The 12,402-nt window shown below is 47.8% G+C and overlaps 1 protein-coding gene across 2 annotated transcripts in view; it reads right to left on the bottom strand.

Annotated features, from left to right (window-relative positions):
* The window catches only part of LOC142776400 (deoxynucleotidyltransferase terminal-interacting protein 2-like), a 68,269-nt gene that overhangs the window by 10,037 nt on the left and 45,830 nt on the right, over nt 1-12,402 (bottom strand). The window lies entirely within an intron of this gene.

Genomic DNA, 12,402 nt, shown 5'->3' with positions numbered 1-12,402 from the left:
ATTTGTTTCTTATTATTTCAAGAGGTTTAGAAAATTTGAAGGTCTGAATCTTAATTGCGTACTTCTTACAGGACCTCTTAGCAATTTATTCTTGCTAAATCCAAAAAGTGAATGCATAATCCCAATACTGGAGACTTGCTGTAGGGGGTGATGCTATTTTTATCCATTTGAAGGCATTTTATAAGCAAGAAAACGGACGAACACTTATGGTCACCATATTACAATACATTTCTCTCACTAAAATCTTCAATGATAATTTTTGAAGTGATGCTAGAGAAATAGAAATAGCATCACGCCCTAGATCATGTCAAGACGAATAAAATGATACCAACTTTGTCGCATTCACTCAAGTTTAACATAGGAAAAAACCCCTTAAGGCAGAGTGCGATGTGCAAAAACATCGAACTGAGTGTGGTGTACACGTATCCCGAAGGAGTACGGCCACCAGCGTGGGTCCGGTCTTAGCGAGCCGCAGGGCACGCGTTAACCGTCGCTGCGGCGAGAACACGATACTGCTCAAAGTCGCAACACTTTATTGTGGCAACGCCAAACGCAGTACAGCCCGTTGCAAAGGCGCGGCGGGAAAGCAAATAGGCTTATCCCCGCCACGGGCACAAAAGTACTACACAGGGTGCCACGAGCACGTCTCCGCGGTAAAGGTGATCCACGGAGACACCGGGACCAAGGCCCGGTTACCCGAGCGAAGGCAAAGGCGCTCGCGTTGGCTTCGGAGGGAGACAGGTCGGCGTAGCTAGGCCACGCACTAGGACACCGTACTGCCCTTCGGCCGTGAGTACGCAGCGGGGCAACAAAAGATGAGCGTTCGCCTCGGGCGCGAGGCGCCATCGGCGAAGTCTGGCGAGCCCCGAGCGACGGAACTCGACGAACGGAAAAGATTGCGTGGCTCACCGTTTGAAGTCCCGGAGAGTACCTGCCTCCTGATGCAGCGCGTGAAAACCTCTCGGGAGGCTCCACGCGCGACGCCACAGTCAACATCCGCTACCGGGTGAGGGACTTAAACGTCACTCCGCTCTCTCAGCGCAGTAGACAGCAAAGGAGGTCAGACACATCGAGACTTGAGAACGGCAGAAAAGGCGGCAAAGCCTGCGCAAAGGCAGCGGGCTAGCCTCAATTCCCACATGAGAAAAACGCGTTTGAAGTTTCTAGCAACTTTAACTTTTGTTAAAGTGAAGCTACAGCGATATTAATGACATCATTCTGTAGCTCTATATTATAGGATAAATTGCCATGCTAAATTTCACTGTACCCACCCAGAATACTGCTCACAGCTTGTTCTAGAACTATAAAATAGTCATTGCCTCAGCATGAGAATTATTATTTTTTTACTTTGTGGTCTTCCAGTGCCTTGCAAGTGAAAGGAACACAAAAAAAAATCATGCAATAATGTTGTCCTTGCATAGACAATAAATTTACACAATGTTTAAGTCTAAAACCAAGATTATTTATTTTTGCAAAAATTCTCACTATTTGCCATCATGACTGTTTACAGCAGACAAGGGCTGTAAGCAGAGTCCCCTGCTGGCTTATGACGCTTTGAAAGTCTTTGCTTTATTGAACTGCTGTCGAGATGCTCTCTTCGCCATTTTTGCAGCCTGCCCTTGTCCTTCTCAAGGCTGCGACGCACCAAGTTATGGCCAGCGCTGTAGCCCAGCTTCTCGGCAATTTCCACGTTGCTCTTGGTTGTGCCTTGGTTGAAGCGGCTGATGGCTTCGACAACTGCCCTTTCAATGCTCCGCAAGGATGCATGCTGAGTTTTGGGGGCCTGCTGCCAAATCATAGCGTGTAGGCTCTCACTTGGGTTCTGGGTGATCCCATCGCTGCACCTTTCCAAGAGGGCTTTGTCGCTCAGCCGCCTAAACATAGGCTCCAATGCCTCAGTTACGAAATCAGGCAGGCTGTCCTTGTGTGGTGGCGGCTTTTCATTTTTCGCAAGAGCTCTCTGAAATTTGTACCAAGATTCAAGGCCTTCAGGGCAAAGGTCATGCTTTGGTGCCTTGTCAGTTGAACACTTGTGGTTCAAAGTTGCTAGAACAGCCTTCTGCATACCTAGAACATCGTTCCTGTGGCTTCTCATTGCGTAGCCATACTATGAGGTGATCTTCTTGATCTTTTGTTGCGTAAGTCTGCCCTTTCCACCAAGTCAGCCACCTTGAGCTTTTTTTTTTTTCTCTACAAGAATACGTAAGGCCGCTCCCATACGCTTGTGTACATGATTTATGCAGTCCTTTTTGGCCACCTTTATGAAGCCGTACACCTCATTTTCTGTGAGTGCATGAAATGTCCTGCTGTCGCCGTCCGACAGCATTGTCGCATAACGAAGCTTGTGCTTTTCAAGTGACCGCTCAAACAAGCGTAGTGCTGCCTCCACTTCCATTTGGCCAGAATTACAATCAAAATTCTTCTGGCACAGAGGGGCATGCTGAATGAGCCACGCAGAATGTCCTGCTTCACCTTCCTTGGGTCCTGTGGTGCAAGCCAGGCAAAAGTTCGATAGCACGATATGGTCTATCACGAGGCCACTATACATCTCAACAATGCAGCCAACACATATATGCGAGCTATGTCCACGCGTAAGCCAGGTGCCGTCATAAATGACGACGTTTCTGGGCGCGTTGCCGAACTCCGCATAGAGCTCCTTGACACGAGCAACGCTCGGCGCTTCGCATTCGGCAGCAGTCGCACAGCAGGCTTCTTTCATTATATTTATGTGGTGAAGCCCTCGATGCGAAATATTCATCCCGGCGAAGAAGTCCGACAGAGCCGTTGCCCCCTTGCCGATACTGGTGATGGCCTTCGTGGCACGCATATTAACTTCAAACGACCTTATTTTGGCGTCGGTCTCGTCGGCTATACGTGGGGACGAAAAACGCTCTTCCCGAAAGTCACAACTGCCGCACGTGACTATGAGCTTCGAACACAGCCGTACTCTTTCTTGGCCTTTGAAATAGTGACGCTTCTTTCACCGCATTCTGGGAACGCGACAAGTCCAAATAAGGAGCGTATCGCCGCCAGATCAACAATAAGAAATTCTGTCCCGTTTCCTTTGGCACCATCCTCCAGATCAATATCTAGTAACTCGAACTTACATTCTGTCGCACACTGCGTTGCGAGTGATGCCTTGAAGCCTGCTGCATTTCTCGCGCACTCAGCAAACTTGTCCGCCGAATAAAACGCCGTGTCAATGCGTTCTAGGATGCTGCTGGAAGTGCAAGATGACGATCCGACGATGACACAATCCAATGAGGTGCTGCTGCAAGGCACAGGAGAGTGCACCGCTTCGGACACAAGCAGCCACGGCTGCGCGCCGTCGTCGGAATTTGCCGCTTCGGCGGGATCGGGCGAAATCGGCTGCACGTTGTCGGCTGCTTTTTTCTGGAGGACGTTCCACGGGCGCCTCCGTTTCTTGCCGTACGCTTGGCGTGTCTTCTTCTTTAGACGAGCGTCTTCAATTATGCCGGCAAAAGAAGGAAAGTCGGTGCGTCGGGCGCGTAGCACAAGCAGACACGTGCGGGAAGCAGACGAACAACGTGCGCAAACGGGAACCGGCGGCCGACGAACAATAAACAAAAAAAAAAGCGCGGGCAACTTTGGCTGCATCAGCCAATGGGAAGCGAGGAACAGGGGGCTCGCCTGGTGCGCGCGCGCTCCGGCCAATCAGCGGCCTGGAAGGAGGTTCTGGAAAAAGGGCGAGGGCAGCCGCTCTGTTTAAGCGACGCCATTTTGAAGGGTGGCAAAATGCGCACAAAGAAATCGGCTTCGAAACAAGCCCAAGATGGCGGCGATCGGCCGACTGCCTCGCCTGCGGCGCGCGCGAGAAGTTTGAACGAATTCTACCTGCTGTGGGTTGTTTTGCGGCTCCCGTGGCGACTTCATAATCAATTTTAATCCATTTACTGATCGAATTCAGCGTTCACAATTTGAGGACACATGCTAATAGGTCTAAAAATTTCAAATATTGCATTTTCTCAAAATTGACTTTTTGGCCATTTTTCACCATTCTAAGACCCGCGTCCCCCCTTAATTCGAACTCACGGTGAGGTCCCGTCAAAGCTATGTGTATTCCAATGGGCGAAAACGCCCGGTAATTCGAACGCGCAAGAACTTGCAAGGGTTAATTCAAACATACCGCGCTCCGAAAATGCTTTCAGCACCCCACCCAATCCCACGGCGGCACCTGCCACACCTCAACGCAGGGCGCGAAGGAAAGGAAAGGAAAAGGAAAGAAAAGGCTGCTGTGGAATGTTTTTTTCTCTCTCAAATGCCGATCTGCCACGCACCTGTGTCACGCTTCTTTTTTCGTCCCGGCCACGTAAAAACCCTTCTCCTTCCGATGCCGCGCACGGAGAGAGGAAAAAAAAAGCTGTAGCGGGGTTGGTTGTGTGGTTGAGGGAAAGGAAAAAGGCACTATCTTCTGCAGCCCTTGTGTCTTGCGGGAGCATGGCTCTGCGCCTTTGGGGGAGGGGGGTCTCTCACCGGCCGTTGCCACGCTTCCCCTTTCCCCTCCCTGCCACGTAACCCTTCTCCTTTCAACGACACACACGAAGGGAGCAAGAAAAAGAAGAAAAAGCTGCCGTGGAGTGTCGGTTTTCGCTGCTGATCTGCTTCTCTTCGCGTGGAGACGCTCCTCCTTTCTCGTCAAGTGCTGGCCATGCTGCGGCTCCGCTACCCAGTCGTTGTCGTCGTCTTTAGAGAGTGTCGGCGCTGGACATTTCCGCGCACAACTTCTCTTACCAGGAGAATACTGAAGCCGAAGTAGAAATGTGCAAGCTGCGTGTGAAATTTATTGCCTCGCTGCAAGGTAAATGTGTGCAGACGCGCATCACTGATTACTTCAATTAATGATGGATGTCCTGTGATTTGTGAATAAATGTAAGTCTTCTGAAATTTCCCCCTCGTGTGTTAGCTCAATGCACATACACACTGCATGGAGAGCCTTCTGTTTATTTAGCTTTCGATAATTCAAACCTTTTTTAAGTCAAACAAATTTTCGAGCCCCTTCGAGTTCGAATTATCAAGATTCGACTGTATTTCGAATTGAAATGCACTCGCTAAATGTAGCGATGCTAGCAGCACCACTGGTCACCTTGTGCCTAACGCTGTTTCTTTACTAGATGTTTTGTAGCCAGTGTACCAAAGTTCTTGTGTTTCCTTGCCTCGTGCGCACTGTCGGTCATTCCTCTCACGGGCAAGCGCAAACCTGGCGACGACAACTGCACACATCGACAAAATATCCCGGTCCGACTCGCGAGGCACGGGGCATCCGTGTAAGCGAGTAGCTTCACTCTGGCGGGCATATATATGCGTGAAGAAACACACGTTATGAAAGAGTACTGCAACGAAAGAACGTTTAGTATTGCCAAAATACATCATTGTTTTCACTGCGGCAGTTCAGTGCTCAAAATTTTTTTTCCAACCTGCACACTAATGGGGACAAGAGTACCTCGTTCTGCTGCAAAGGGAGATCGCCAAACTTCCTTTGCGAAATGTTCCATTTATTTCTGTTTTACTAAGGGTGATTGCGTGGCATGGACCGCATCACCCTTGTCATAAAGATGAGGGAGTTAAGGGAGACGCGGCCCTTGAAAACCGAAAAATCGCGAAGAAGTCGGTTTTTGAAAAACCACATTTTTGGGTTGTGTGTCTCATAAACTACCTATTCTGTAATTATCAGCACCTAATTCAACCGCAAAGTGCAAAAAAAATACTATTTTCGAGGCCGCCGCGGCGTCCAAAACAGGCGCAAATCCCGAAATCAAACGAAACTTCGCGCGCGCGCCATTCCCGGACCATGCGGTCGTCCCGCGCCATCTTGGTGTTGTTTTGACCGTGAATTCTTTCTCTCTCGTTCGCCGCCTTGCAACATGGCGTCGGCAGCACAGTTGAGACGCTATTGGCGTTTTCCCGCAATGCGATGCGGAGCGCTGATTGGCTAGAGCAGCGCATTCATATCTCGCGGGAGAAAGCGTGCCCGCCATTGGCTGCTGTGCAGCAGCGGGGGCGGTCGCTCCTCTCTATGGCGCGTCCAGCGCGCTCGCTTCGTTGTTGCTCTCTGCTCCGTCCGCCTCGACAGACGTCTGCTTACGAGCCGCTCTTCGCCTTGTTCTATCTTTTCGATCATTTTCTCTCGTTTTTTTTTTCTTTTTGCACTAGTTCTGTGCCTTTCGTCTTTGTTGTTGCAGGCGATGCCGGCAACGAAGCCGATGTCAGTGCGGAAGTCCGGTGCGCGGAGGCGCGCTATGCGGCTTGTACGATTATCGAAATTCCGCTATTCTGCTGCGGGTGCCGACTGCGTAGACGCTTGCAGCGACGGAACTGTGTTGTCGGCTGTCGCCAGTCGAGAATCCGACACATCGAGTGTGGCTGGAGCCGCAAATGCACCGAGTGTTTCCGAGATCGCCGGGCTCGACACGTGCTCCGAATCGATGCCATCCAGTGTGACACCGAGTGCTTCTGATATCGCCGGACCCAGCACTTCGTCTGAATCGGTGCCGCCATAGAGCGTGAGTGGACCGTCGCTTCATCTGCGGACACGTTTCCTAACGAAGGAAGAAATCGATGCGAATGCGAGACGTCGTGACGCCGTTCGCGCTGAACTCGAGTCTACGCCGGCGACGCAGAAGAAATTTCAACTGATGCAGCCGGCTCTTGCACCTGCAGTGACAAGTGAGGGCGAACATTTTTCGCTCGTTCAAATGAACATCTTTAACGTCGTGCTCAGCCGCACAGTGTGCAAAGAATGTTTGAAAGGTGCTATGACTGTCCGAGAGAGCACCAAGCTTGGACTTGCAACAAAACTTGAAGTCGTGTGCGCCTCTTGTGGCACCGTCGATAAATTATGGACATCACCCCGCAAAAAGGACACGCAGGCCTTCGATGTAAATGTCCGCGCCATAATGGCTATAAAGCAAATAGGCAAGGGGCAAACAGCTCTTAATGACTTTTGGGCTGCCATGAACGTCTCTTACAGAGGTCTTCACCACAAGACGTTTCAAAAGCACTTGAAAGAGACGTTCAGGAAGCCAGAGGCCACCGCTTTGGAGAAGTTTTATGCTGATTCTGCCACAGCAGTGATCAAAACATATAAAGAAATGGACCCCAGCTTCCGCAAGGACATCACCGTAGTGTACGATGGCACATGGCATAAGCGGCGTCACACATCACACATCGGAGTGGGATCCGTAATTGACTTCTTTACAGGTCTCATCTTGGATGCTGTAGTTCTTTCAAACCACTGCCTTGGATGCCAAACAGGGCCCAAACCTGGAGATGCAGCATACGAAAGCTGGCAGAAGCACCACATTTGCCAGAAAAACACAGACGCAAAATCGGGAAGCATGGAAGTGGAGGCAGGCTTGACTCTCTTTGGGCGGTCTGTATCCAAGCATGGCCTGGGGTACACCACTCTTGTGTCCGACGGAGACAGCCGTACCTTCGCTGCCCTCACAGAAGAGAATGTGTACAGGCTAGTGCCAATTGTAAAAGAAGAATGTCTGAACCATGTTCAGAAAAGGATTGGAAGTGCTCTTCGAAACATTGTGCAGAAAAGTGATAAGCCACTGAGTGGGACGGGGAAGCTGACTAAAGCCCTCATTGAAAAGCTGACAGGATATTATGGTTGGGCCCTGAAACAATTCAACTGACCTAACAGCCATGCAGCGTGCAGTGATGGCAACATATCACCACGTCACATCGACTGACCAGGACCCTCACCATGAACTTTGCCCAGAGGGAGCTCAATCGTGGTGCCGCCATAGAGCTGCAGAGGCAAAGCGTGAGCCACAGCCAAAACATAAACACAGCCTACCGGACTATGTCGCTGCAGCTATGCTGCCCATCTACGAAAGACTGTCACAAAAGTAACTTCTTCAGCGCTGCCTGGGAGCGAAGACGCAAAATGCATCAGAATCCTTCCACTCCATTCTGTGGTCTCTGATGCCGAAGGAGCAACACTCATCCTTGATCGCGGTAGAAACAGCACTGCATGAAGCAGTGCTGCGCTACAATGCCGGCTGCTGCAAAGCAACCCAAGTGATATCGTACTCCATTGCACTTCAACCAGGTCATCTGGCCATCCAGCGAGCTCGTGAAAAAGACGCTTTACGCCTAAAAAAGAATTCTAAAAGACACCAAGAGAAGATGGAGGCCAGGCAAAAGAAGAAAAGAGTGCGCCAGGACACTTCTAGCTACTGTGCTGGAGCTTTTTGAAGAAAACACGTGTTTTGAACTTTCTCGGCCTGTTTTCTCAGAACGGATTTTTTTGCTAGTTGTGGTGCCGAGGAAAGCAAGAACTCGAAAACCGTTCATCAGATTTGTGTGCCGTTTTTTTTTATTCTGTTCCTGAATGACCTTGCAAGGGCGTAACAAGCTCCTTTTTTTTAAAATTGGTGCTGTTAATTTATAATAAACAATTAATTTTTGATGAATCTGGTCATTACTGGTTACATCAAATTGAAAGTTGCGTGAAAATTTGGGGGGGGGGGGAATTAAAAAAAACTGCTTTGTAGTGCCCTGGGATAGCTATCAAGGAATGACCACAATGAATTTCAGCTTTCTACTATGTCCTGGGATTTCTCACGACTCTTCCTCAGGCACCCATGTGAAGCACCCAGTTAAACCTCAATAACTCTGGAACTAAGAAACACAGCTTCGTGAAACTTGGCAGTTGTGCTAGTTTTATTGTAGTGAACAACCCCTGAAAGTTTCCTCCAGATATCTTAAAAAACAAGTTCGGTCTCCAGGGTAGCCTCCCCCCTTAAGGGTGGACACCACACTTCAAATTTTTTTTCTATTTATGGGTGAATTTTGATCAAACCTCCATCTTTGACGTAGTTTGACATGCTGATTTCAAATATGCTATTACTTTTTCTGTGCAACAAGTACTTTTCAAAATATTGAGAAATACAAGTTTTTTGCATTGATTAATTTGTAAGTGAGCTTTCTCTTGAATGCTGGTAGTGATAAAAGACAGTGGCATATAAAAATGAATGCTCTAGAATAATTTAGGCCAAAGTTACAGCATGTCAAACTTTTGTAACCGAATGTTTTAGTAACACCCTTGAGAAATTGTTACTTTTTGAAAACATATCTCATGTTATTCAATCAAATTTTATGCCTACTGCACTCTACATTTGTCCACGTTTCTAACAAAACAAAAATCACTGTGATAGGATAGGTACCACAAGAGATATCGTCACTTCAAAACTACAGTGATAAAAACGCAGTTTTGAGAAAACGAGAAAAAACATTTCAGGACAACTTAGAAATAATTATGAACATCAATTGAACACTACAGTGATCGAGGATAATATACGTGTTCAATCAGGCAAGAATGAATATTTTACAACAATCTCAAATAAAATTAAGAATCTGAAAATTTATTTGTAAAACCCAACAATAATTTCAAAAAAATTCTTTTTGTAAATGTTCTTTAATAATATGTAACTATGTACTAGCCCTACTGCACTTGTCAATTCCCCACCTTTCTGACAAAAAAAAAATATTGAAACTGGTCAAGTAGAACTAGAGATATTGTTGCTCTAATAAGACACCATCAGAAATGCCAGAAATTCCACAGCCCTCGCCGCGACAGCCCCATCGACGCGAAAATATCATTCATGAATGTGTGGCCCTTTCCACTACTGAGCATTGCATGCATAAATAAAATATTCCTCTCAAATGCATTGCACAACTTTTCACCAGCGACTCTGTGCGAATTCTATGCCATCGTCACTTCGGCACAACAGTCGCACTTGACTACAGTAAAAGCTCGTTAATTCGGATTTCACGGGACCGGGAAAACTGTCCGAATTAACCGAATGCTGAATTAACGAATGAACCGGGAAAACAACATTTAAAATCAAGCTGCGGAAGCATACCTTTATTTGTTGAAGTATTTTGTAATTGTCGTCTGCGTTTTCGCGCAGATTCCGGCTGACATCACAATTTTTCTTAACTGTTCCAAATGGCCAACAGCACGCAAGCTGTCGGGAGTGTTCAGGCAAGCGTCCTCTATATTAACAGCGCCTCCGAGACTTCCCGTGAGGTGCGATGAGGTCGCGGCTGTATCTCCTCGCATGATTCTTCGTCGGGATCGTGGTCTTCATGGGCGCCCGTGACATCATTAATAATCTCTTGATTGGTCAGTAGACCACTCGCAGTTCTGCCGCTTTTTCATTGTTGCCATCACTGTAGCGCACGATGGTGGTGGCATGCAAATACGGTCACAATGGAAGAAAAAGAGAACTCCGCAATAAGAGATGGTTCCGACACGACAACACAAGGAAAAATGGCGTCGGAGGCGCTGAGTGGAGAAGAAAGAAGACACCGACGTTCGGTGACGCTGCGATCGCACCCACTAGTTTATGGTAATGGCGATGCCACTGAGGTTTCGGTTTCACTCCAGTGGTGCCAGCGCTGCTTTATCACACTTTTGTGTAGCAGCAGCCGTCAGCATTTGTCCGAATTAAGCGGTGCGGAGCCGAATTCCGACGAAATAACGAAGGTTTGCACCCATAGATTAACATGCACTTTGGCCAAGACCAATAGAGCCGTCTGAATTATCCGAATTTCCGAATTAACGGGTGTCTAATTAACGAGATTTTACTGTATAATTTTCTTAGCGAGGCCGTAGTCGCGGTCACTCGTGACTAGTTTCGCACGCCAGCCGCATACTTTGCACCACGCTTTCTATCGAAGGGAATGAATGACCAGCCTATTCAGGATCTCCAAGTCGACCATCAAATACAAAGCTGCAGTGTCCGCGGCGGAGGCCGATATGAGGCGTCGCTTGCATCGGTGAAAACTGCACTCTTTCTCGATGTCGCGGATGTTGACTCAAGTCGTTCAGGCATGACCTGCTCACAAGCACTTACTTGGGCTATGTTGGTGCTCGTGACAGCTTCCGTGTGAACTGGCAGAAAACTAGAGTTGGCGCGAAGAATGCCGTCGTTCTCGGGCGGATTGGTGTCAGTTGCATCGTCGCGAGTCAGTTGCTTATCGCTTGTAAAGCCGGGCGACGGCTTGCCCTTATCTTGCGGACTGCTATTTTCTGCGCCGACGATATCCGATGTCCCGGCACCGCGAGTCACTTGCTCATCGGTTGCAGAGCAGCGCAATGCCGTGCCTTTGTGGAGAGGACCGCCAGTCACCTGCATCGCTGTTATCGGGTGCCGAAGCAACGACGCTCGCTTGCTGATCGCTTGCAGAAACCCGTGATGTGCCGTTGGCACGTTTTTTTCATTTTGGCTCGCCTTCGGCCAATCTGATATACCGAGTGGAACCTTCTCAATCCTCTAAGCACGTTTGTGCTAGGATTGTAACCTAACCCAAAATGGTGCCTCAACTAGCCAGGTTTTCAAATACAGCGCCCTACGCCATTCGGGTGATGCCATTTTAGCTACGTCATCGGCAGTGGCCAATGAGAATGTTTTATGCCTACTTTCTTTTTCCTTGTTATTTGAGAAAGGGCAAGCTCAATGTTACCCAACTTAGCGATAAAAAAAGCCAAACACGAGAGCTTTTCAAGGTACCAAAATGGCCACACTAGAGCGGGCCGTTCAAGAGTTACAGGCTGCCGAAATAAGCGGGATTTGTCCACAATTTAAAGGGCGGGGGGCATGCCAACGCATCTTTGATTTACTGTTACACTCTTAAAAAAAGGGTTGTAATACTTACTAAGTTTCACTTACTAAGTGCTTGTCACATATGTTACTACCCTCTTAGTAACTGGAGTTAGTAACAAGAGGCTTAGTAACCGCTACTAAGCAAGTATGTTAGTAACGGATACTACCATCTTAGTAACAGGTGCTACCCTCTTAGTAACAGAAGTTGCAGCATCTTAGTAACATATACTACCCTCTTAGTAACTGAAGCAAGCAGCGTGTTAGTAACAAGTACTACCCCCTTAGTAACTGAATCAAGCAGCATGTTAGTAACAGATACTACCCTCTTAGTAACAGAAGAAAGCAGTACCTTAGTAACAGATACTACCCTCTTAGTAACAGGTTCTACTATTTTAGTAACTACAGCAAGCAGTCTGTTAGTAACAAATACTACCTTCTTAGTAACTGCAGCAAGCAGCATGCTCGTAACAGATAGTACCCTCTTAGTAACTGAAGCAAGCAGTATCTTAGTAATAGATACTACCCTCTTAGTAACTGCAGCAAGAAGTCTGTTAGTAACAGATACTACCCTCTTAGTAACTGCAGCAAGCAGCATGTTAGTAACACATACTACCCTCTTAGTAACTGAAGCAAGCAGCCTCTTAGTAACAGATACTACCCTCTTAGTAAATAAAGCAAGCAGCATGTTTGTAACAAATACTACCCTCTTAGCAACCAGTTAGTAATTGGTCCTAACCACTTACTAAGTGCAAATCGTAAC

The sequence above is a fragment of the Rhipicephalus microplus genome, chromosome X (assembly GCF_043290135.1).
Source record: "Rhipicephalus microplus isolate Deutch F79 chromosome X, USDA_Rmic, whole genome shotgun sequence".
NCBI lineage: Eukaryota > Metazoa > Arthropoda > Arachnida > Ixodida > Ixodidae > Rhipicephalus > Rhipicephalus microplus.
The sequence above is the reverse complement of the archived record's forward strand: the minus strand, read 5'-3'. Positions and strand labels throughout refer to the sequence as shown.